The 22,823-nt window shown below is 37.5% G+C and overlaps 1 protein-coding gene across 1 annotated transcript in view; it reads right to left on the bottom strand.

Annotated features, from left to right (window-relative positions):
* The window catches only part of LOC113511515 (uncharacterized), a 70,116-nt gene that overhangs the window by 34,369 nt on the left and 12,924 nt on the right, over positions 1 to 22,823 (bottom strand). The window contains exon 2 of the mRNA XM_052893454.1: positions 4,616 to 4,660. The gene's annotated coding sequence lies outside the window, so the exon portion shown is untranslated. The remainder of the gene's footprint in view (positions 1 to 4,615; positions 4,661 to 22,823) is intronic.

Below are 22,823 nucleotides of genomic sequence, written 5' to 3'. Positions count from 1 at the left end.
GGAACCATGTGGAGATCGACCTAATAGGGAATATTGCTAGTAATGGGGTTGTCAAACTCCATTGCTAATAATCCCATTCCCCCCCTCATGGTAGGATTAGGTATATATGAAATGTCGGTAGGTTTAATGTTTTTTTTTAATGGGTGAAAATGACATGGTAGCCCCGCCTGCGTTATTGGTATACACTGGCGGGGTATCAGTGAGAGGTGATAGTTGAGGATGAAAAGGCAGGTCAGTAAGCCCATCGTGACGAATACAACGTTTAACACGTTCACGCCGGGACCAACTTTAATGTTTTTTGCTGTGAGGCGGCGCTCTAATTAATGCTATTAGCACAATCTAATACGTACTACCGGTGGTACGCGCCGCCAGAAAAGAAAGTCTAGTGCGGGCCATCGATGGTACGCGCCGCCAGATAAGACAATCTAGTGCGTACCGCCGGTGGTACGCGCCGTCCAATGAGACAGTCTAGCGCGGGGCACCGGTGGCCCGCGCCGGCGTGAACGTATTAGTCACGATAGTTTCGCGTATACGTTCACGATAGTTTAGGGGAATCGCGTGGAGGTCGACCTGTTAGGGTATATTGATAGCAATAGATAGATAGATAATGTTATTTGCATTACTTACAGCATACAAATTACAACATACATACATAAAAAAAGTTAAAGTTTAGTGTTAAGAAATAAATGATGTTTTAATCCGCTGTCCGCCTGTGACGTACACCACACGCGCACTACATGGAATTGATTGAGATGAGGACTAATCTAATGTTAATTGAACTGTTTAACGGGTCTCAGTCTAATAGGCCTGCTGCGGCTAGCGGTGGTTTCGACGTTGCTCACTTTAAATTGCATACAACACTAACATTTACCTACGACTTGCGTCTGCTTTCTCAAAGATTTATTCATGATACTTGCAATGGCAGACAAGCTGACGACATACCTGATGCAAAAAGGTAACTGTCATCAATAGACATGACAGTAGCATGGATATAACAGAATATACTGTGTCGCCTACGGTGCGCTTCATTGACAAAAAATCATTGAAATCTTTTTTGAAGTCGGTTAATAAAATAATCATCAATCAAATGACTGTAATCAAATTGACGTGCGCCATTAGCCGTATGTATAATAATCATTGAAATTACTCGACGTGCATCGTAGATATACTATACTTATAATAAATCACTAGAGAGGTCAATTCTGTACATGAAATATATTTCCAAAATAACTATCAGGAGGTGATTAGTGATCGATACTGATGCCAAAAATGCAATCAGTAAAATTTTTGTCTGTCTGTCTGTATGTTCGTTATAGAAACAAAAACTACCCGACGGATTTTAACGAAACTTGGTACAATTATTCTTCATACTCCTGGGCAGGTTATAGTATACTTTTCGGCTAGTATACAATATAAACATGACTAGACATACGTATATATACGAGTAGTAATTATTAATATTCGATAATAGATAAACAAACTCACTTTCACATTTATAATATTATAAATGTGAAAGTGAGTTTGTCTGTTTATCACAAAGTATAAAGACGTTATGTGCTCAAACATTTGTCGTAAAATATTTTTATCGCGTATTGTTTGTAAATATTATAAATTAATGAACAGTTCGTTATTTTATTTATGATAAAAATCGTAATCAAAACTGTATTTTTTTTTATAGGTGAAAATGGTATGGAACCCCGCCTGCGCTAACGGGATACGCTGGCGGAGCACCAGTGAAGTGTGATAGATGAGAATGAAAACAGGCCAGTTAGCCCATCATGATGACTTCATCAGGAATTAACCATGATAAAATTCCAAATATAACCTAAAATTTTTAGGGTATATTTTTTGAACTAATATTGTTATTCTCAGTTCCATTACCAAAATCCAAAAACTATATATTAAAAACAATTTGTAGTATATACAGTACACGAATAAAATCATATATATACATAATTTCTTTTTGTATATTAACGGTTAATGTAAAAATGGCTAGACTAATAATGATGAAATGTTTACAATATATTAAGTTAAATATGATTCAACATATATCTTAGTCTTTCCATTGACTAGGTTTATGTTGGTATCTATTCTTTTCCAAATCCGTTACATTTATTACGCCATCTGTTGTTAAATACAGACAGTACTCGATTCGACGTAAAAACGAAATTGTATAAAATAATGTGCAAAATTAATTTACACACTCGAATGAAGTCACGGGCATAGCAAATAAACACACACACACACACACACACACACACACACACACACACACACACACACACACACACACACACACACACACACACACACACACACACACACACACACACACATTATATGATGTTATATTGTATGTGTGTTAATATCTTTAATAGACAAATGGAGATACTTCCCAATTCGTCTGTATTTTGTATTGTTCTATGTTTTAATAATTAATAAAATTAAAAATATAATAAAATTTTTAGGGTAATTTTTTGAACTAATATTGTTATTAATATTTGTTCAATTCTTCTCAAAATTCAAAATTCAATTTTTATTAAAAACAATTTTGCATCGGTTTATCGTCCACTGCTGAACATAAGCCTCCCCCTTGGGGGGTTTCGCCAGTAGTTGCCACGCTTGGCAGGTGGATTAGCAACCGCTAATCCACAGCAGCTAGGTTTTGGAGATGTTTTAAGAGGGATGCTGCTGCTCAACCCTCGCCCTTCTTTAGTCGCCTCTTACGACACATACGGGAAAGGAAGGGGTGGCCTATTCTATGCCGGGACCAATTGGCGATGGTGGTATAACGGTTTATGTCATACAAAAACACACGCCCGCGCGCACGAGCGCCCTTACTCACACACACACACACACACACACACACGCACGCACGTACACACGCACGCACGCACGCACGAGCGCGCACACACACATACACAAACACACACACACACGCACGTACACACGCACGCACGCCCGCACGAGCGCGCACATACACATACACACACACACAAACACACACACACACACACTCACACACACACACACACACACACACACACACATATGTATAGATATGTGTGTGTGTGTGTGTTTGTGTGTTTAAGCATAAGAGATAAGAAACATAAAAAAATATAAGCGAATTTAGAATATTTTCTTTATTTGAAGTTGGTAAAAAAGCCTTCATCCTGTAACATAATTTAAATTATAACAAGAATAACAATAACTCTTTTATATCCATATTTATTGTACACATCATGGCCAAATGTCTATAATTACGACCATGTACTTTTATACACATTTTGTTTATGGAATAAAAGTATTTGTGTTAATTAAATTAATTATAATAAAGCATGGTATAGGCCAATAATGGGGTTTAAAGGTCAGATGTTTGTTCTCGTTTTCATAATTATGGTCAATTATATTTAATTAAGGATGAATAAATTTTTACTGTCCATTAATTAATCTGTACGCTGTTGCGACAATACAAATAGGTTTCAACCGTGAATTATTAACACCCGAGTCCTCAGGAATGGCAACGCATGGGGGGTATCATGGGCGAAACAGTATACTCTGTTATGTCCATGGTACTGCTCATGTCTATAGGCGACGGCTACCACTTTCCATCAGGTGGGCCGTCAGCTTGTTTGCCATTCTAAGTTGTATAAAAAAAAATGTGCAATGCACATGTTATATTCAAAATGATAATTGTCGTGACATACGACCTTTGTATCAATGTCGGAAATTTTTCAAATTCATGTCTGTAAGGTTGCCCATTTAACCTGAACCAGTCTGACCACTTTATTGAGCAATAAGTGTATTGTATGTGACAATGGTGTGGTCATGTGGTCCCCGGCATAGAACAGACCACCCCTTCCGGGGGGAACTGGATTGTTAGTTATGGAGACTGAGAGTCCCATTGCTAGCAATATACCCAACCAGGTCGACCTCCTCGCGGTTCTCCTGGAAACTCATGATTAATTCCTGATGAATTCATCATGATGGGCTGACTGGCCTGTTTTCATTCTCATCTATCACCCTTCACTGGTGCTCCGCCAGCGTATCCCGTTAGCGCAGGCGGGGTTACCATACCATTTTCCCCCATAAAAAAAAGATCACCCCTTTCGGGGGGAAAGGGATTGTTAATAATGAAGATTGAGAATCCCATTGCTAGCAATATACCCAACCAGGTCGACCTCCTCGCAGTTCCCCCTGGAAACTATCATGGTTAATTCCTGACGAATTCATCATGATGGGCTAACTGGCCTGTTTTCATTCTCATCGATCACACTTCACTGGTGCCCCGCCAGCGTATACTGATAGCGCAGGCGGGGTTACCATACCATTATCATCCATTAAAAAGACTACCCCTTCTTATCCCGTGGGTGTCGTAAGAGGCGACTAAGGGAGAGCGAGAGATGGGCAGCAGCGTCCCTATTAAAACGTCTCTAAATCCTAACTGCGGTTGCCAATTCACCTGTCAAGCGTGACAATTACTGCCAAAACCCCCCAAGGGGGAGGCTTATGTTCAGCGGTGGACTGTTAAAGGCTGATATAAACATTATCATGTACATCTACTTAGTACTAAATACAGACGAAGCGTTGACGAGTAAAACAATATATTGTTTACCTTATAAACAGACGTAAACAAGATGGCGTCGTCTCCAAGACTAATCTGTAACAAACAAATATTGAAATCATTAGATTATTATATATAAAACTATAAGAATATATATATATATATATATATATATATATTTATTAATATAATTATCAATTAGAATGCATAACTTATAATGCATCTAGAAGCGTAAATTATGTTATACTCGTACAATGCAGGTGCACGATGTACACTCGAGTAAGCGGGTCAATGCGAACTCACGTGTGGATTGATTCGGCCACTCATTTGTTTCAAGGCGACGCAATTTGCGATTGATTATACATATATATAAGTACATATACACTTTATAAATTGATTTTATATATATATATATATATATATATATATATATATAATAATAGTTTTTACGGATTAATAATAAAATGTAACCTATATCCTTTTCTATTATTTCTATATTTTAAATGAAATGGGCTAGTTTTAATTTTTTGTACCCTGCCATTTTTTTTAACAAAGTAAAATCCTAACTAAAAACTGTTACGGAACCCACCACACGCGAGCACCACTGACACTTGCCTATGTTTTTATTATATTTATCCTGAGCCCTTAAAACGACAATATACTATTTGTTATATTAATGGAATAACCATTTTATGTGCGTCTGGTCATTTTATAAAAGGCACAGGTGATATTAAATTGTCGATTTATAATGCTGTAAAACTGTCCGGCTGGGCTGAATCGCTCTCGTCCAGTTTTATTATGGTTTAACCCTTTTTAAATAATAAACAGTGGGTTTTACGCGTGTAAAGTTATAATTTACTTTCAATAATAATAGACTAGTTAAATAGATTTCGGATAGATAGATAGACATATATTCAAATTAAATTCGAATTCAAATCATTCTTATTCCTATATTCTTGTTTACAAGCACTTTTAAATCGTCAATTTTTTTAAATTTTTTTTTCTACGACTTAGAATGGCAAACGAGCTGACGACCCACCTGATGGAAAGTAGTAACCGTCACCTATAGACATGAGCAGTACCATGGACATAACAGAGTATACTGATTCGCCCATGATACCCCCCATGCGTTGCCATTCCTGAGAACTCAGGTGTTATTCCTCTGTACCCTGTAAATTCACGCCATATCCTACCCTTCAAACCGAAACACAGCCATACAAACACAACTGCTTCACGGTTGAAACACGAATGGGACAGAGGTACCCAAGTAAACGACTTTTGTACAAAGTCTCCCTCTGAAATTAGTCTCAAGAATGAAGTATATGTGTATAGCTCTCTGAAATAAAGCTCATGTCTATAGGCGACGATTACCACTTTCCATCAGGTGGGCCGTCAGCTTGTTTGCTATTCTAAGTTGCATAAAAAAAGTCCTTATTTGTGAATACGTACAATAACTATTAGCCGTTAACTGTCCACTATTAAACATAGGTCTCCCCCTATTGGAGGGGTTTCACCAGTAGTTGCCAAGCTTGGCAGGCGGGTTGGCGACTACAGTTGGGCTTTGGTGATATTTTAAGAGGGAAACTGCTGTCCAAATCACGAGCATTAAGTTCCCTTAGTCGCCTTTTACAGGTCCTCTTAGATGTGGCCCATTCTATGCCGGGACCACACGGCGGTATTCCAATATATATACATATATGAGTTATTTCAACAATAATTGTTATTAACAAGGGTTTTGACCTTGTTTGTGGTCCAATATCATAAGCGGAGCGGAATACTTATAATACAAATTATCCTAGCTTGAGCAGGTGATTTATATAATTGTGTGGCAAAAAATATGGTAATATAAGATCTTTGAAATCGATTAAAATCTTTCGATTTGTATTTTGTTTTTCAACCGATTTCAAAAAGAAGGAGGTTCACAATTCGGTCGCACGTATTTTTTTTGTTTGTTACTACTTAATTCTTTTTTTATCTGAATGGATATACTTACAGATTGGTCCCATAGAAATTTTATCAAATTTGGTTCAGTAGTTTAGTTTTTAGATCAAAATAACTGGTTTTGTCAGAATAGTATTTCCGAACCGATACGACAACATAACCTTCAAGAAAAGAGCATATTATTCCTTTTTAAAAGTCCGGCAGCACACCTGCAATGCCGCTGGTGTTGTGGGTGCCATGGGCGGCGATAGTCATTTACCATCAGGAGAGCCGCATGCTCGTTTGCCCCCTGTGTTGTAAAAAAAAAGTCTGTTTTTTGTGGGACACAATCCTTAATTATAATAGGTATGATAATATTAATATTTAATTTGTTTTTTTTTTTTTTTAATTTCTGGTAAATAACTTTTACTCAAGTAAACTTAAAAATAAACATTTTTGAATCGTTTTTTTACGAATCTACCGCCCAGTTCGGAATACAATTTCAGCTGAGAAGAACGATCAAGAAATACAGCTGTTGCTTTTTTTCTCAAATAAAAGTTAAGTTTACAACAAAAAAAAAAATGAATTTTTAAAATAACTATTACAAATTTCTTTAATATTGATAAAAAGATAGAAAATAAAAAGCTACAAAGCTACAAACAATCACAGTATTCTTGAACAGACCAATCCTTACTTTTTAATTATGAAAAAGTTTATAACTTGCACCACGCGTCTACCCATTAATGATAGTGACCGATAGAAGAGCAAAGGTCTCCAATGGTCATACAATTGTATGATATATGAACCGTCCCTCTGATTACAGACTCGTCTGGTAGATACCGTTGGCTTGGCTCTATGGTCTGTGGAGATGCGAGCTGTACTCTATGGTCATAAGTATTATTTAACCTGTGCTGTGGGGCCGCCATTTGTAAAATTAATGTACGCGTAAATTATAGAATTGTATCTAAGTTGTGGCCTGATGCTTATAAGATTTTATTGAGAAGCTTATGGCTGGTGTGTGTTTTTTTTAATGGACGATAATGGAATGGTAACCCCGTCAGCGCTATCGGTATACACCGGCGGGGCACCAGTGAAGGATGATAGGTGAGGATGAAGCAGGTCAGTTAGCCCATCGTGACGAATTCAACGATAAATTAGTCACCAGAGGGAGACTTTGTACAAAAGTCGATTGCTTGGGTACCTTTGTGTTGTGTTTGTGTTTGTTTGTTAGCAAACAAGCTGACGGCCCACCTGATGGAAAGTGGTAACCCTCGCCTATAGACATGAAAGAAGAATTTATATATATATATATATATATATGTATATATAATAAAAATATACATGTTTCAAAGCATTTATAAACATACGAAGACCTTGTTTAAAATACTATTAAAGCTCGTGCTTGCCGTAATACAAACATACAGACAACCGCGGTGTCGAAAGTGACAATTGACGTATTTGCTAATACTATTCGGTCGCCGTATAACGCGTCTACTGTAATTCGGTCGCTTTTGAAACTAAAATATGGAAAGACCTTTACTTGTCAAATTGTTAAATAACATAATTTATTAATATTAATTGTTGAAATGGTTGGATCGAGAAATCGACGATAACATTTAATTAATCTTATATTTTAATTAAATCCATATTTCAGCAGTGCAACGCAAGTGACAGATGAAACCAGAGAGAAAAAACAATGTGACGTGCGCTGGTTTTTCCCAAAGCGATAATAGATGGCGCTACGTGTTCCCTTTACATAAATATGATTATTAAATTTAACCTAATTACAATAATAATAATAATAAATCTTTTATTTTCAGGTATATACCCATAGTTTACTGTTATTGCGAAGATAATTTAATTATAATTAAATGAAAAGTTGAGACTTTGTCGTGGATTTCCAAATAATACTCATTTGTTTTTACTTTTATTAATGTATGTATGTAATGTAACTTTTATTATTTATTAATATATTATTAATGTATAAATTTATACAAAATAAAATAATAGTTCTTATTTAATTATATACTTATTGTAAGCTGATTTGAAAGATATATCGACCCAAAAGCTAGCGAAAGTATTTAAGAAATGAAATAACTTGTCCCAACATAATTTGATACACAAAAAATTTTATCTTCCATACAAATCATGGTTATGTGATCTATTTAGTATAATATGTCCAATTTTATGAATACATAATTGAAAGTGCTATATGTTCACAGTTTTAGTAAAATTCTATCCAAATTGTTTTATCATCACTTGGAATAAATTAGAATTTTATACCATTATTATTTCAGTAAATGTATATTTTAATTAAAATACTCAAATATTTTTTTTTAATTAAATCGATGTATTATTTTCATAAATATATTTATAAAAGTGACTTTATATATTATATATTCTTTATTGCACTTAAGCAATACATGTGACGATTAGTTTAACAACTTGTTAGCAAGGGAGGGCTTATCCCTGAAAGAGATCTCTTCCAGCCAACTCAGTGTATTTAGAGAGAAAATAATTTAATTTGGGTAATCCAGTGCAGGAAAGGTAAAGGTAAAAATAATGTAAATACAGCAAACACTATTGTGAATAAATATACGTGTATATTAAAATATTTTATCACGTTCGAGTGCTCGAAACGAAGTAGTGCACTTATAAATTTGTTTGCTATAGTAATTTCCAACGACAAAGGTCGACTCCAATAGGATTTGTGAAATTTGGTAAAATGAATGAACGATTGTTGGTGTTCTTTTTTTGTAGTTATAATAATATTTTTAAATGAACCGTATTGCCACATACAACGTTGTGACATTGTCTCGGTGGATAATAACTTGTTCACATTGAATTGTGCAGGGTGCAACCATTGATGTAAAATTACTTAAGATGTAGTAGAATCAAAAACAAAAACGCTTCAACATCTACGTGTGTGTGTGTGTGTGTGTGTGTGTGTGTGTGTGTGTGTGTGTGTGTGTGTGTGTGTGTGTGTGTGTGTGTGTGTGTGTGTGTGTGTGTGTGTGTGTGTGTGTGTGTGTGTGTGTGTGTGTGTGTGTGTGTGTGTGTGTGTGTGTGTGTGTGTGTGTGTGTGTGTGTGTGTGTGTGTGTGTGTGTGTGTGTGTGTGTGTGTGTGTGTGTGTGTGTGTGTGTGTGTGTGTGTGTGTGTGTGTGTGTGTGTGTGTGTGTGTGTGTGTGTGTGTGTGTGTGTGTGTGTGTGTGTGTGTGTGTGTGTGTGTGTGTGTGTGTGTGTGTGTGTGTGTGTGTGTGTGTGTGTGTGTGTGTGTGTGTGTGTGTGTGTGTGTGTGTGTGTGTGTGTGTGTGTGTGTGTGTGTGTGTGTGTGTGTGTGTGTGTGTGTGTGTGTGTGTGTGTGTGTGTGTGTGTGTGTGTGTGTGTGTGTGTGTGTGTGTGTGTGTGTGTGTGTGTGTGTGTGTGTGTGTGTGTGTGTGTGTGTGTGTGTGTGTGTGTGTGTGTGTGTGTGTGTGTGTGTGTGTGTGTGTGTGTGTGTGTGTGTGTGTGTGTGTGTGTGTGTGTGTGTGTGTGTGTGTGTGTGTGTGTGTGTGTGTGTGTGTGTGTGTGTGTGTGTGTGTGTGTGTGTGTGTGTGTGTGTGTGTGTGTGTGTGTGTGTGTGTGTGTGTGTGTGTGTGTGTGTGTGTGTGTGTGTGTGTGTGTGTGTGTGTGTGTGTGTGTGTGTGTGTGTGTGTGTGTGTGTGTGTGTGTGTGTGTGTGTGTGTGTGTGTGTGTGTGTGTGTGTGTGTGTGTGTGTGTGTGTGTGTGTGTGTGTGTGTGTGTGTGTGTGTGTGTGTGTGTGTGTGTGTGTGTGTGTGTGTGTGTGTGTGTGTGTGTGTGTGTGTGTGTGTGTGTGTGTGTGTGTGTGTGTGTGTGTGTGTGTGTGTGTGTGTGTGTGTGTGTGTGTGTGTGTGTGTGTGTGTGTGTGTGTGTGTGTGTGTGTGTGTGTGTGTGTGTGTGTGTGTGTGTGTGTGTGTGTGTGTGTGTGTGTGTGTGTGTGTGTGTGTGTGTGTGTGTGTGTGTGTGTGTGTGTGTGTGTGTGTGTGTGTGTGTGTGTGTGTGTGTGTGTGTGTGTGTGTGTGTGTGTGTGTGTGTGTGTGTGTGTGTGTGTGTGTGTGTGTGTGTGTGTGTGTGTGTGTGTGTGTGTGTGTGTGTGTGTGTGTGTGTGTGTGTGTGTGTGTGTGTGTGTGTGTGTGTGTGTGTGTGTGTGTGTGTGTGTGTGTGTGTGTGTGTGTGTGTGTGTGTGTGTGTGTGTGTGTGTGTGTGTGTGTGTGTGTGTGTGTGTGTGTGTGTGTGTGTGTGTGTGTGTGTGTGTGTGTGTGTGTGTGTGTGTGTGTGTGTGTGTGTGTGTGTGTGTGTGTGTGTGTGTGTGTGTGTGTGTGTGTGTGTGTGTGTGTGTGTGTGTGTGTGTGTGTGTGTGTGTGTGTGTGTGTGTGTGTGTGTGTGTGTGTGTGTGTGTGTGTGTGTGTGTGTGTGTGTGTGTGTGTGTGTGTGTGTGTGTGTGTGTGTGTGTGTGTGTGTGTGTGTGTGTGTGTGTGTGTGTGTGTGTGTGTGTGTGTGTGTGTGTGTGTGTGTGTGTGTGTGTGTGTGTGTGTGTGTGTGGTTTTCTCTTAGGTAAATTTGCCAATAGTTGCCACGCTTGGCAAGCGGGTGGGCAACCGCAGTTAACTGATATTTTAAGAGGGATGCTGTTGCCCATCCCTCGACCATTAAATTATATAATATATTTATTTGATTAACTGGGTGAGCTTTACAGTTTTATTTTACAATAATATAATATTTATTCGCAAAAAAGGTACTTTTTTTTAATTAGTTAGGTACTAACCTTTGTTAGGTTGGGAGTAGATGGCGCTGTGATCATGTGTGTGTGTGTGTTTCCTACGCTATATAAAAACTTGGAATTGTGTATATATTGTAAATTTTACTACACAATAATGAATGTTTGGTCCATTAAGAAAAAAATATAATCACAAAAAATATTATTCAAATGAATGTATGTAGTCCACGCGAACAAAGTCGGCGGCACAGGATATGCAGATGCTAAATTAGAAATCAGTCCCAGAGTTACGGAAGAGCTGACTTATCAGCACCGATAGTGGGATTTATGGGTACGCCACGTCACGTCCCGCGGTAAATCTATCGTGGGTAGCCAGTTCGATTCCAGCACGGCACCCACGTGCTAAAGCTGCGTGCAGTATGTTTTAATTCTAACACATTTTTTAATTTCTTTCAAAACATTACGTAACAAATATATTTTGTAGATTAAAATTGAAAAAAAAAATTAAAATTGTTATTGTAAATAAATAATTATAAAATTTATTTATTTATCTAATACTTTATTGTACATACTAATAAATACCAGAGGGAGACTTTGTACAAAAGTCGATTGCTTGGGTACCTCTGTCCCATTCGTGTTTCAACCGTGAAGCAGTTGTGTTTGCATGGCTGTGTTTCGGTTTGAAGGGTGGGATATGGCGTGAATTAACTGGGTACAAAGGAATAACACCTGAGTCCTCAGGAATGGCAACGCATGGGAGGTATCCTAGGCGAAACAGTATACTCTGTTATGTCCATGGTACTGTTCGTGTCTATAGGCGACGGTTACCACTTACCATCAGGTGGGCCGTCAGCTTGTTTGCCATTCTAAGTTGTATAAAAAAATAGAATAAAATTGAGTATTTACAAAACTATCATCATCATCATCATCATATCAGCCTTTACCTGTCCACTGCTGAACATAAGCCTCCCCTTAGGGTTTTTGCCGGTAGTTGCCACGCTTTAGAGATGTTTTAAGAGGGACGCTGCTGTCCATCCCTCGCCCAACCTTAGTCGCCGGGGGGAAAGAGCTTGTTAGTAATGGGGTCTAATTTTCCCATTACTAGCAATACACTCTATCAGGTTGACCTCCACGCGGTTCCCCCTGGAAACTATCATGATTAATTCTAGTAGAATTTGTCTTGATGGGCTAATTGATCTGCTGTCATCGTCACCTATCATCCCTCACTGGTGCCCCGTCAGCATATATCGATAATGCAGGCGGCGTTACCATTTCATTATCACCCATTAAAAAAAACCTTAGTCGCCTCTTAAGACACCCACGGGAAAGGAAGGGGTGGCCTATTCTATGCCGGGACCACACGGCCAAAATGTTAATTATAAAATAATAAAAAATATAATAACACTACAATTGTGAACGGTTCTTTACATTATTTATTGCGCGGAACCATTCCGATTTCTGATCAACAGATTTCCAACTTATCATATTTCACTCGATCTGTTGATAGACAAATATTATGAACTCCAAAGAGTTTATTTAGTGAGAGGGGGGGGGGGGAAGGGGAGAGGGGATTGAAAATGAAAATTAGTCAAAAGCTGCGAACAGCCAATTCTGATTACAATGTAATGAGAACTATGGATCGCATTGATAGCAATATGGGTGTATTATCACGTCGACCTCCACGCCCCCCCCCCCCCCCCCGGAAACCATCGTAGTCAATTCCTGTTGAATTCGTCACGTTATTGCAATCGTTAGTTAGTTATGGAAGGCCTATAACTTAGAATGGCACACAAGCTGACGGCCCACCTGATGGAAAGTGGTAACCGTCGCTTACAGACATGAGCAGTATCATGAACATAACAGAGTATACTGTTTCGCCCATGATACCCCCCATGCGTTGCCATTCCTGAGGACTCAGGTGTTATTCCTCTGTACCCTGTAAATTCACGCCATATCCCACCCTTCAAACCGAAACACAGCCATGCAAACACAACTGCTTCACGGTTGAAACACGAATGAGACAAAGGTACCCAAGCAATTGAATTTTGTACAAAGTCTCCCTCTGGCAATGTTCAGCAGTGGACAGTTCATAGATGACATATAAATATAAAAATAAAATAAAAAATAATGAAAAGATATTATAATAATATAAATATAATAGTTATAATTATTTATAATATTAGAAAAAAATCGATTTAATTTATTTAGAAAATTATTTAATACCTAATTAGATTTAAATAGAAAAGTTTATTACTCAGTAAAATGGAGGGTTGTAAGGTAAAGTTGAGGATTATGCAAAATATGTACATTTATAATATAAATATTTGAAAGAATGGGCAAAATTTTTATGAGACCAATTTATAACTCTATCCTTTCAGATAAAAAGATAATTTCCCAATTCGGTTTACAACTGACAGAGTTATGAGGTAATAAATGTAATAAAAAAAGAAATCAAATTCAGAACCGCCTTCTATTTGAAGTCGGTTGGAAATTGTGACTCTTTGAAGTCGACTGAAAAGCGTTTGATTCGTTTTAAAACAATTGTTTGTATAAAAAATACTCATTGAAATCGTCTAGCAGTGCTGCGTGCATTTGCTAGTGTTAGTATAATAAGCCTAAGCCTCTCGTCGTAGTGATTTCGTTTTATTGGCGACCATAAATTAACTATTGGCCAGTAAAAGTAAATTATCTCGATAAACAGAGTTAGGGTGTCCACGATTCTTTCCTTTCCTCATTAAAACAGTAATGACTTAGGTGTCTTGTGAGCTTGCATTCGCTAGTGGGACCATGATTGCAGATTTTCTTGAAATATCACTATCTTAAAAAAATGTGATATTCCAAGTCCAAATATCCAAAGATAGTCACTTACCATCAGATGAGCCGCATGTTCGTTTGCCCCCTGTGTTGTAAAAAAAAATATGTGTTGCATTCACTAGTAGACCTACGGTTTGTGTGGGACATTACCCTTTAGAGTCTTTAAAAATCGAATTCTACTAATATTGTAGTAGATTTTGTTTTATAACAGGGGGCAAACGAGCATGCAGCTCGCCTGATGATAAATGACTACTGCTGCCCATGGTCACCCACAACACTCAAGGCATTGCAGGTGTGCAGCCGGTCTTTTAAAAAGGAATATGCTCTTTTTTTGAAGGTTATGATGTTGTATCGATTCGGAAATACTGCTGCTGGAAGTTGATTCCAAGGAATGGTTGTGTGTGGAAGAAAATGCATTGAAAAACGGATGGTGGTAGACCGCCACTCGTCCAGATGGTTGGGATGAAAGTTTAGTTTATGGCGCGTTGTACGGTGGTAAAAATCAGCAGCAGGTATCATTACGAACAATTCTTCACAGCACTCCCTATGATAAATTCGGTAGAAGATGCACAGAGATGCAACATCTCTACGCAGTTTCAGTGGGTCGAGTCAGACAGTAAGGCGCTGATCATCAATAATTCGAGCCGCCCGACTTTGAATGCGATCTAACGGAAGGAGTTCGTACTGTGGCGTTCTTGTCCATAGGTGAGAACAGTATTCCATATGTGGCCCGACGTAAGCTTTATACAATTTCAAGCGGTGTTCCAGCATGAAATACCGTCTCACTCTATTGAGCACTCCTAACTTTTTGGAAGTCATCTTAGCCTTTTCCTCCAGATGACCGCAAAACTGGACGTCGCTAGATATATCAACGCCAAAAACCCCTAGACTCGAGTTATTATCAAGAGGAGTGCCCTGAAAGTGAGAAGATACGACCACATAATCAGGATAATTTTATATACTTACATCCTATTTATTACGTATTATATACAAAATTTTATAACAATTGGTCAAGCTGTTAAGGTGCTATAAGGTAACATACAAACAAACTCATTGTCACATTTACAATATTAGGATTTACTTTGTGTTACTATGGCACACGCGTGAGAGGAGACATTTTTTTTTGTTTGTTTTTTGTATATGTATTCTTTTATCTCTTTTTACTGTGTATATCTTTTGTTGTGTGCTGTCTATCTATCTATCCATTTAAGAGCTGCGCTCTTGTCGGTGGAGCTCTTGCCACTCACTACGATTTTCAGCGAGTCTCTTCACCTCTTGATACGACACGACACCAACTCCTTCCTTGATCTGCCTGATGTAACTATGTCTCGGTCTCCCTCTCCCCCTTCTATCTTACCTTCTATTATAATGTTCATAAGTTCGTCGTGTCGTATCAAGTGTCCTAACATTTTTCTCCTTCTGTCATGTGTGCTCCATTTATGTGTGCTGTAAGTAATTCAAATAAATTATCTATCTATCTTTTATACTTTATTTTAGTCTGTGAATTTCCACTTAAAGCATGGTGACACTACACGCTTGTACGCAAAGACGGCCCTATTCCGATGTGACTTTTTACGATGCATCGTAAACCCAGCATTGTCTAGGAGCATAAATGTCGTGTGCAGATATCTTTTGGCGTTATTTTAAAACATTGCTCTCTCTTGTGATAGAGTTAATTATACTTAATAATATTATATATAGGTATATGTATGTATATATTATATATATGTATATAATGTGAAAGTAAGTTTGTATGTTCGTTTGTTACCTTCTAGCGCCTTAACGGCTTAATCAATCATTATGAAATTTGGTATACACGTGTTATATGGTGTGGAGAAGGAGATAGGAATATTTTTAGCCCCTTCAGTGAACATATCCCGTTCACGTGGATGAAGTCGCGTGTAAAAGCTAGTGTTTTAATAAACATAACTGCAGTTCTTGGTTTTTAACATCGATACCAAATATTACGTTATATGTATGGGGTTAGTAATGCCGCCTCATTACTAACAATATGACCCGTCAGGTCGACCTCCACGCGGTTCCTCCTGAAAATCATCGTAGCCTATTTCTTTCTATAGGCTTACCTGCTATGTATTTAAAAAATGCTCTTTGAATCTAGTACCTTCAGTTTTTATAGTTGGTTAACATACTAAAAAATAAGTAATTCCCTAGAGAGGTTTTACAAAAAGTGCATATCAAGGTGTCTTCAGGGTCAGCAACGCGCACGTGACACCTCTAGTATTGCAGGCGTCCATAGGCTACAATGACCGTGTACCATCAGACTGGCTGTATTCTTGTTTGCTATCTACGTAGTATAAAAAAAACCGTTATCCCTGTTAGCAATCCTATAAAATAGTAAACAATCATGGCGAACCAAAAGACAGCGCGAGCGTGAACAGCGAGCATCGAACCTAGGACAAGAGGTCGGGTCGCGTCATTCACCACAAACGATTAGCCCTTAAGCGGCGTTAACGGGATACTATATTTACTAACACTTTTGTAAACGATTGTACGTTTTAACCTATTACGTTGATGTGAGAGGTTAATAGTTTATTGCTAAGGGTTATATGAAGGGTACACGCAAAGAACAGGCAATCATCATCATAACAGCCTTTGAATGACCACTGCTGAATACAAGCCTCAACTTTGGGAGGTTTGGCAGCTGGATTGGCAACCGCAGCCAGGCCTTAGAGATGTTTTAAGAGAAACTAACTCAACTGCTGCCCAACCCTCGCTCTCCCTTAGTCGTCTCTTACCACGCCCACGGGATAGAAAGTGGTGGCCTATGCTATTTTTTTTTACAACACAGGGGGCAAACGAGCATGCGACTCACCTGATGGTAAGTGACTACCGCCACCCATGATCACCCACAACACCAGCGGCATTACAGGTGTGCTGCTGGCCTTTTAAAAAGGAATATACTCTTTTCTTGAAGGTTATGTTGTCGTATCAGTTCGGAAATACTGCTGCTGGAAGTTGATTCCAAAGAGTGGTTGTGCGTTGGAGAAAGTGCCTTGAAAAATGGTTGGGATGAAATTTTAGTTTATGGCGGGTTTTTTTTTAATGGATGATAATGGAATGGTAACCCCACCCGCGCTATCGATATACACAGGCGGGGCACCAGTGAAAGATGATAGGTGAAGATGAAGTAGGTCAGTTAGCCCATCGTGACGAATTCAACAAGAATTGTTCACGATGGTTTCCAGGGGGAACCACGTGGAGGGCGACCTAATAAGGCATATTGCTAGCAATGGGGCTGTCAAACTCTATTGCTAACAATCCCTTTCCCCCCAGTTTATGGCGGGTTGTACGATGGTGACTGCGACCTTCTTTAATGAGTTATTTTTCATAATTTCCATTACAATCCACATATCTTCGACATCGCTTTCCCAAAATCAGCAGCAGGTATCAATCCGAACAATTCTTCAGAGCACTCCTCATGATAAATTCGGTAGAAGATGCACAGAGATGCAACATCTCTATGCAGATTAATAATATAAGTGTAATATATACATATACGTAAAACAAATGTTTTTATTTCTGTTCCTAACACAAAACATACTATCAAACACTGAGGTAATCCTCCATTTTCCAAGTCGGTCAATGATACCATGATTTGTTGACCGTTCCAACCTCTGAACGATACGTAACCGAGAACAAGCTCATTAAATCGATATATCACGTACAATCGAGTTGCCGTATTCGATTCAGAATAATCGTTATGTAATGAACCATATTCCGGGATCCCGGGATCGTACGGTATCCGTTTACCGTTACCGATATAAAAACAAGAGACTCGAATTCGGACTCGATTTATTGTTCGATATGAATTGTCTTTATGCTGTTTTAATAAAAAAATATTGTTGTTCACATTTGGTCGTATTAATTTTATTTTAATTGTCATTATCAGAGGGAGACTTTGTACAAAAGTCGGTTGCTTGGGCACCTCTGTCCCATTCGTGTTTCTACCGTGAAGCAGTTGTTTGCATAACTGTTTCGATTTGAAGAGTGGGTTATGGCAGTGAATTTACTGAGTACAGAGGAATAACACCGGAGTCCTCAGGAATAGCAACGCATGGGGGGTATCATGGGCGAAACGGTATACTCTGTTATGTCCATGGCACTATAGGCGACGGTTATCACTTTTTATCAAGTGGGCCGTCAGCTTGTTTATCATTCTAAGTTGTATAAAAAATCATGATTATTTTAGTCGTTATTCGTCCACTGCTGGACATAAGCCTCCCCCATAGACTGCCATAAGGAACGGTCCTGAGACACCTGCATTCACTGACTCCCTGCAATGTACTTGAAGTCGTCACCATACCAAATACCAAATTTATTTCCCTGCTGTTTAAATAAAAAAAAACATCTTTGCTATTTCGAAGTTGGTTAAATATTACAAAGCCTACTAGTTATTTCCTGCAATTTTACCCACGTGAATGAATGAATAAAAATCCAGTGTTTATTTTAATAGTAAAATATAACCTCCATCAAGTCGAAGCGTGAGTGAATAAGCTGAAACACAAACGCAACTTATCAAGTGCCTCGGGTTTTGTACTGGGCCATTAATGCTCCTAGATCATGAACGATGTTAATGAGAACTTAATTATATACATATGCGACTAACAATTACCTGAGTTTACTCCACGCTGATTTAATGTTTTACTCGGTAATTTATTTAATTAAAAACACATTATTACTATCTCTATCTTGTTTGTGTTATCACAATATCACTTTTTTCCGTCGTTAAAATGGCAATTGTATCTAATTATTTGTATCTTCCACAACACAATTTTACTCTTGGATTTTGTCCATCATTTAAAGAAGTACCGTCATTATAAAATATAAAATGGATGATGGAATGTAACCCCGCCTGCGCTAACGGGATACGCTGGCGGAGCACCAGTGAAGGGTGATAGATGAGAATAAAACAGGCCAGTTAGCTCATCACGATGAATTCATCAGGAATTAACCATGATAGTTTCCAGGAAGAACCGCGAGGAGGTAGACCTGGTTGGGTATATTGCTAGCAATAGGATTCTCAGTCTCCATTACTAACAATCCCTTTCCTCCCCATCGACATATTCGGTACAATATATTTACTCTTTAGTAAGAACTTGTTTTCTATTTTGCAAAATATGATTGAAAATATGATTTTTTTTTATACAGTTTTATCTTTTATATATTTATATAACATTTTATTTACTTTCTTTATTTTATGCGTTTGCTTTACATGAATTGCTCAAGCTGTGCATATAATGTAATTGGATTGTAACCTAGCCAAATCACAAATGTAACTATTATTTAAGTTTTTTTACGGTTGTGATCTGTTTTATGTGCCAATAAAATAAATAAAATAAAATAAAATAAATAAAAGAAAGAGCAATAACTACATGTTTTTTTTTATGTATATCTTTGAATGTTTCCTTTATTAATTTTAAAATAATAGGTGATTATAATTTTATTTGATTTTAAGAGTTTATTCCCAGGTTAGTTGTATATTAATTTTGCCAATTAAACATTGTCTGTTTATTAGTCTGTTTATTATTAGAAAATATATTTGTATGCGTTGTAATTTAAAAATAAAAAAAAAACAGTAATAGTCAAAATTGTAGTAACAGTAATAACAGGTCATAAATATGCTCTTCAAGATCACCCTTATGTAGAAATTTACATTTTTTTTATACCACTGAGGTGGCAAACAGGCATACGGCCCACCTGATTAAGCGGTTACCGTAGCCTATGAACGCCTGCAATACCTGAGTCGTAACGTGCGCGTAATACATATATTTGTTATTATTATAAAAGTACATAGAGAAATGTTCTATTTTTTTTTACTCCACATGGGGCAAACGAGCATTCGGCTCACCTGATGGTAAGTGACTACCGCCGCCCATGGTCACCCACAACACCAACGGCATTGCAGGTGTGCTGCCGGCCTTTTAAAAGGGAATATATATTTTATGATGACGTCACGAACCCCACCAAATCTTGTTACTACCTGTCTGCTCACATTGATTAGAACGAAACGGACGACCCTCTTCAAAACAGACATCTCAATTGTTCACGGAATAGTTTTATTTTTAAGGTACTTAGGTATTTTTTATAGTACAGCTTAAAAAGTGTATCATACAGTAAGGGCGATTGTAAGATTTGATAAAATAAACCTTATGACGATGAAATAAGGTATGCTATAACAATTACTACATGATTATGATACGAGTTCAGATCGGTAATGCAAGTAATGAGTAATTAATGTGATGCTATTAAGTATCGCGTATTGTAAAAGTTTTTTGCAGGCCTTAGCTTGGGAACAACTGGAGCTATTTTTTCTTCATAACACACGGTTTGACGTTTAATTTTATTTATAATTAAATATTTAATATAAATATATATATTATAGTTCCGTGTGGTTCCGGAATAGAATAGGCCACCCCTTCCTTTCCCGTGAGTGTCGTAAAAGGCGATTAAGGGACAGCGAGAGATGGGTAGCAGCGTCACTCTTAACACCTCTAAAGCTTAACTGCGATTGCCAATCCACCTGGCAAGCGTGGTAAAACCTCTCGAAGGGGAGGCTTATGTTCAGAAGTGGACAGTTAAAGGCTGAATGATGGTGATGAATAATTTACAGAGATGTTAAGAAATTTCTGATTTGGTACAGCTAATATATATCGAACAAAACCAATATTAAATTCATTTAGGTTTAAGGGACGCAATAATTTTTCCCTTTCCATCGAGTTTATACAACACTATAGGATGAAAATAAACAAAAAATTTAAATGTAAAAAAAAAATAGCCTGTAAATATTTTTTTTAACAAGATAGAAAACCGGATAGAGTCAACGAATAAGGATTTACCAGAGGAAGACTTTGTACAAAAGTTGTTTGCTTGGCCACCTCTGTCCCTTTCGTGTTTCTACCGTGAAGCAGTTGTGTTTGCATGACTGTTTCGGTTTGAAGGGTAGGTATGGCAGTGAATTTACAGGATACAGAGGAATAACATCTGAGTCCTCAGGAATGGCAACGCATGGGGGGTATCATGGGCAAAACAGTATACTCTGTTATGTCCATGCTACTGCTCAAGTCTATAGGCGACGGTTACCACTTTCCATCAGGTGGGTCGTCAGCTTGTTTGCCACTCTAATTTGCATAAAAAAAAATTAAAAAAATAAACAGTATATACATGTGTTAAATAAATGAAAATAATCCATTTATAATTTATTAATGTGGTTTATTAATTACATTAAGTGTAGCCATTATGCATTAGCAAGTTAGATGTATCTAGTTAAATTCTAATCAACGAGTTATTCTAATCGTTCTACCTTCGAGTGGATATTTTTTCTTTTTTTTTTTTATTAAAGTCAGGTTTTAATTATTCTTGGATTAACGAGAGATTAATGTCTACTTTTTTTTTTGTTATAAAGAGACCAGTTCTCAGTAATGGAATGCTAAGGGGTTACAATTTAACTGTAATAGTAAGAGAAATACCGTATAAATTATAATGGATTATTATTATTTATACGGAATTTCAAACAAGAATAGATAGATAGATACTCTTTATTGTTTCCTCCAAAAGATTACAATAGTAAACTTAATATAAATATAAATAATTACAAGAAATAATCACAATGAGAAAACAATGGGCGACCTTATCGCTAAGAGCGATCTCTTCCAGGCAACCTTTGGATGGAGAGGAGTAATTATAAACAATTTGGTAGGAGGCACGATGAAAAATTTAAAAAAGAATACCCCTTCCTTTTCCGTGGGTGTCGTGAGAGGTGATTAAGGAAACTTAATGATCAAGGTATGGGCAGCAGCGTCCTTCTTAAAACTGCATCAAAATCTAACTGCAGTTGCCAAACCGACTGCAAAGCGTGGCAACTACTTGCAAAAGTTCCCAAGGGCGAGGTCTATCTTCAGCAGTGGACAGACGGCTGATACAATTAAAAAGCGTGCGCAGTTAATCCTTTTTTTTTATTGTTAAGGAACCAAACGACTGTCCACCTTTTTTTGTATACAACTTAGAATGGCAAACAAGCTGACGGCCCACCTGATGGAAAGTGGTAACGGTCGCCTATAGACATGAGCAGTACCATGAGTACAAAGTCTCTCTCTGGTAAACCACCTGATGGAAAGCGGCTACCGTTTGAACACCTGCAACACGAGTGGAGTTGCTTGTGCGTTGCCGCCCTTTTAAATGTTAGTAGGCACGTTTTTGAAATTCCCCATATTATTTTGTAAAGATATATATTGTATTGTAAATATACATATTATATTGTATTAAGAAACCACCGACTGAACCATCTTTAAAAAAAAAGTTCATGCCTACTTATAAAGTACTGCTCGGATAAAGTTTACTTTACCCGAGCAGTAAGTACTTTATTCTCAATTTCGTGTATAATATAGTATATGTCATATATGTGTAAGTATATTTGTTATTCATATATATTTATTCGTTTATATATGTAATTTTAGTATGTATATATATCAATAATTAGTAGTACCGTATTCGAGTATTCTGACACTTCCCTATGGTTGACTAGGAGAGAATGCTTTTAGCATTAAGTCCACCATGTACACATATATGAAAATTAAAGGAAAATTAAAGACGGGAGCTTATTCCACAATCTAGATGTACGAGATAGAAATGAACGGGATGAACAAACAGTAGTAGTTATGCCATGCATCCAAGAATTAAGGGTGAATCCCGGCTCTATGGCGAAAGGTATAATGCAATCTTAATAGGCA

The sequence above is a fragment of the Galleria mellonella genome, unplaced genomic scaffold (genome assembly GCF_026898425.1).
Source record: "Galleria mellonella isolate WM207_F2 unplaced genomic scaffold, CSIRO_AGI_GalMel_v1 utg11558, whole genome shotgun sequence".
Lineage (NCBI taxonomy): Eukaryota > Metazoa > Arthropoda > Insecta > Lepidoptera > Pyralidae > Galleria > Galleria mellonella.
The sequence above is the reverse complement of the archived record's forward strand: the minus strand, read 5'-3'. Positions and strand labels throughout refer to the sequence as shown.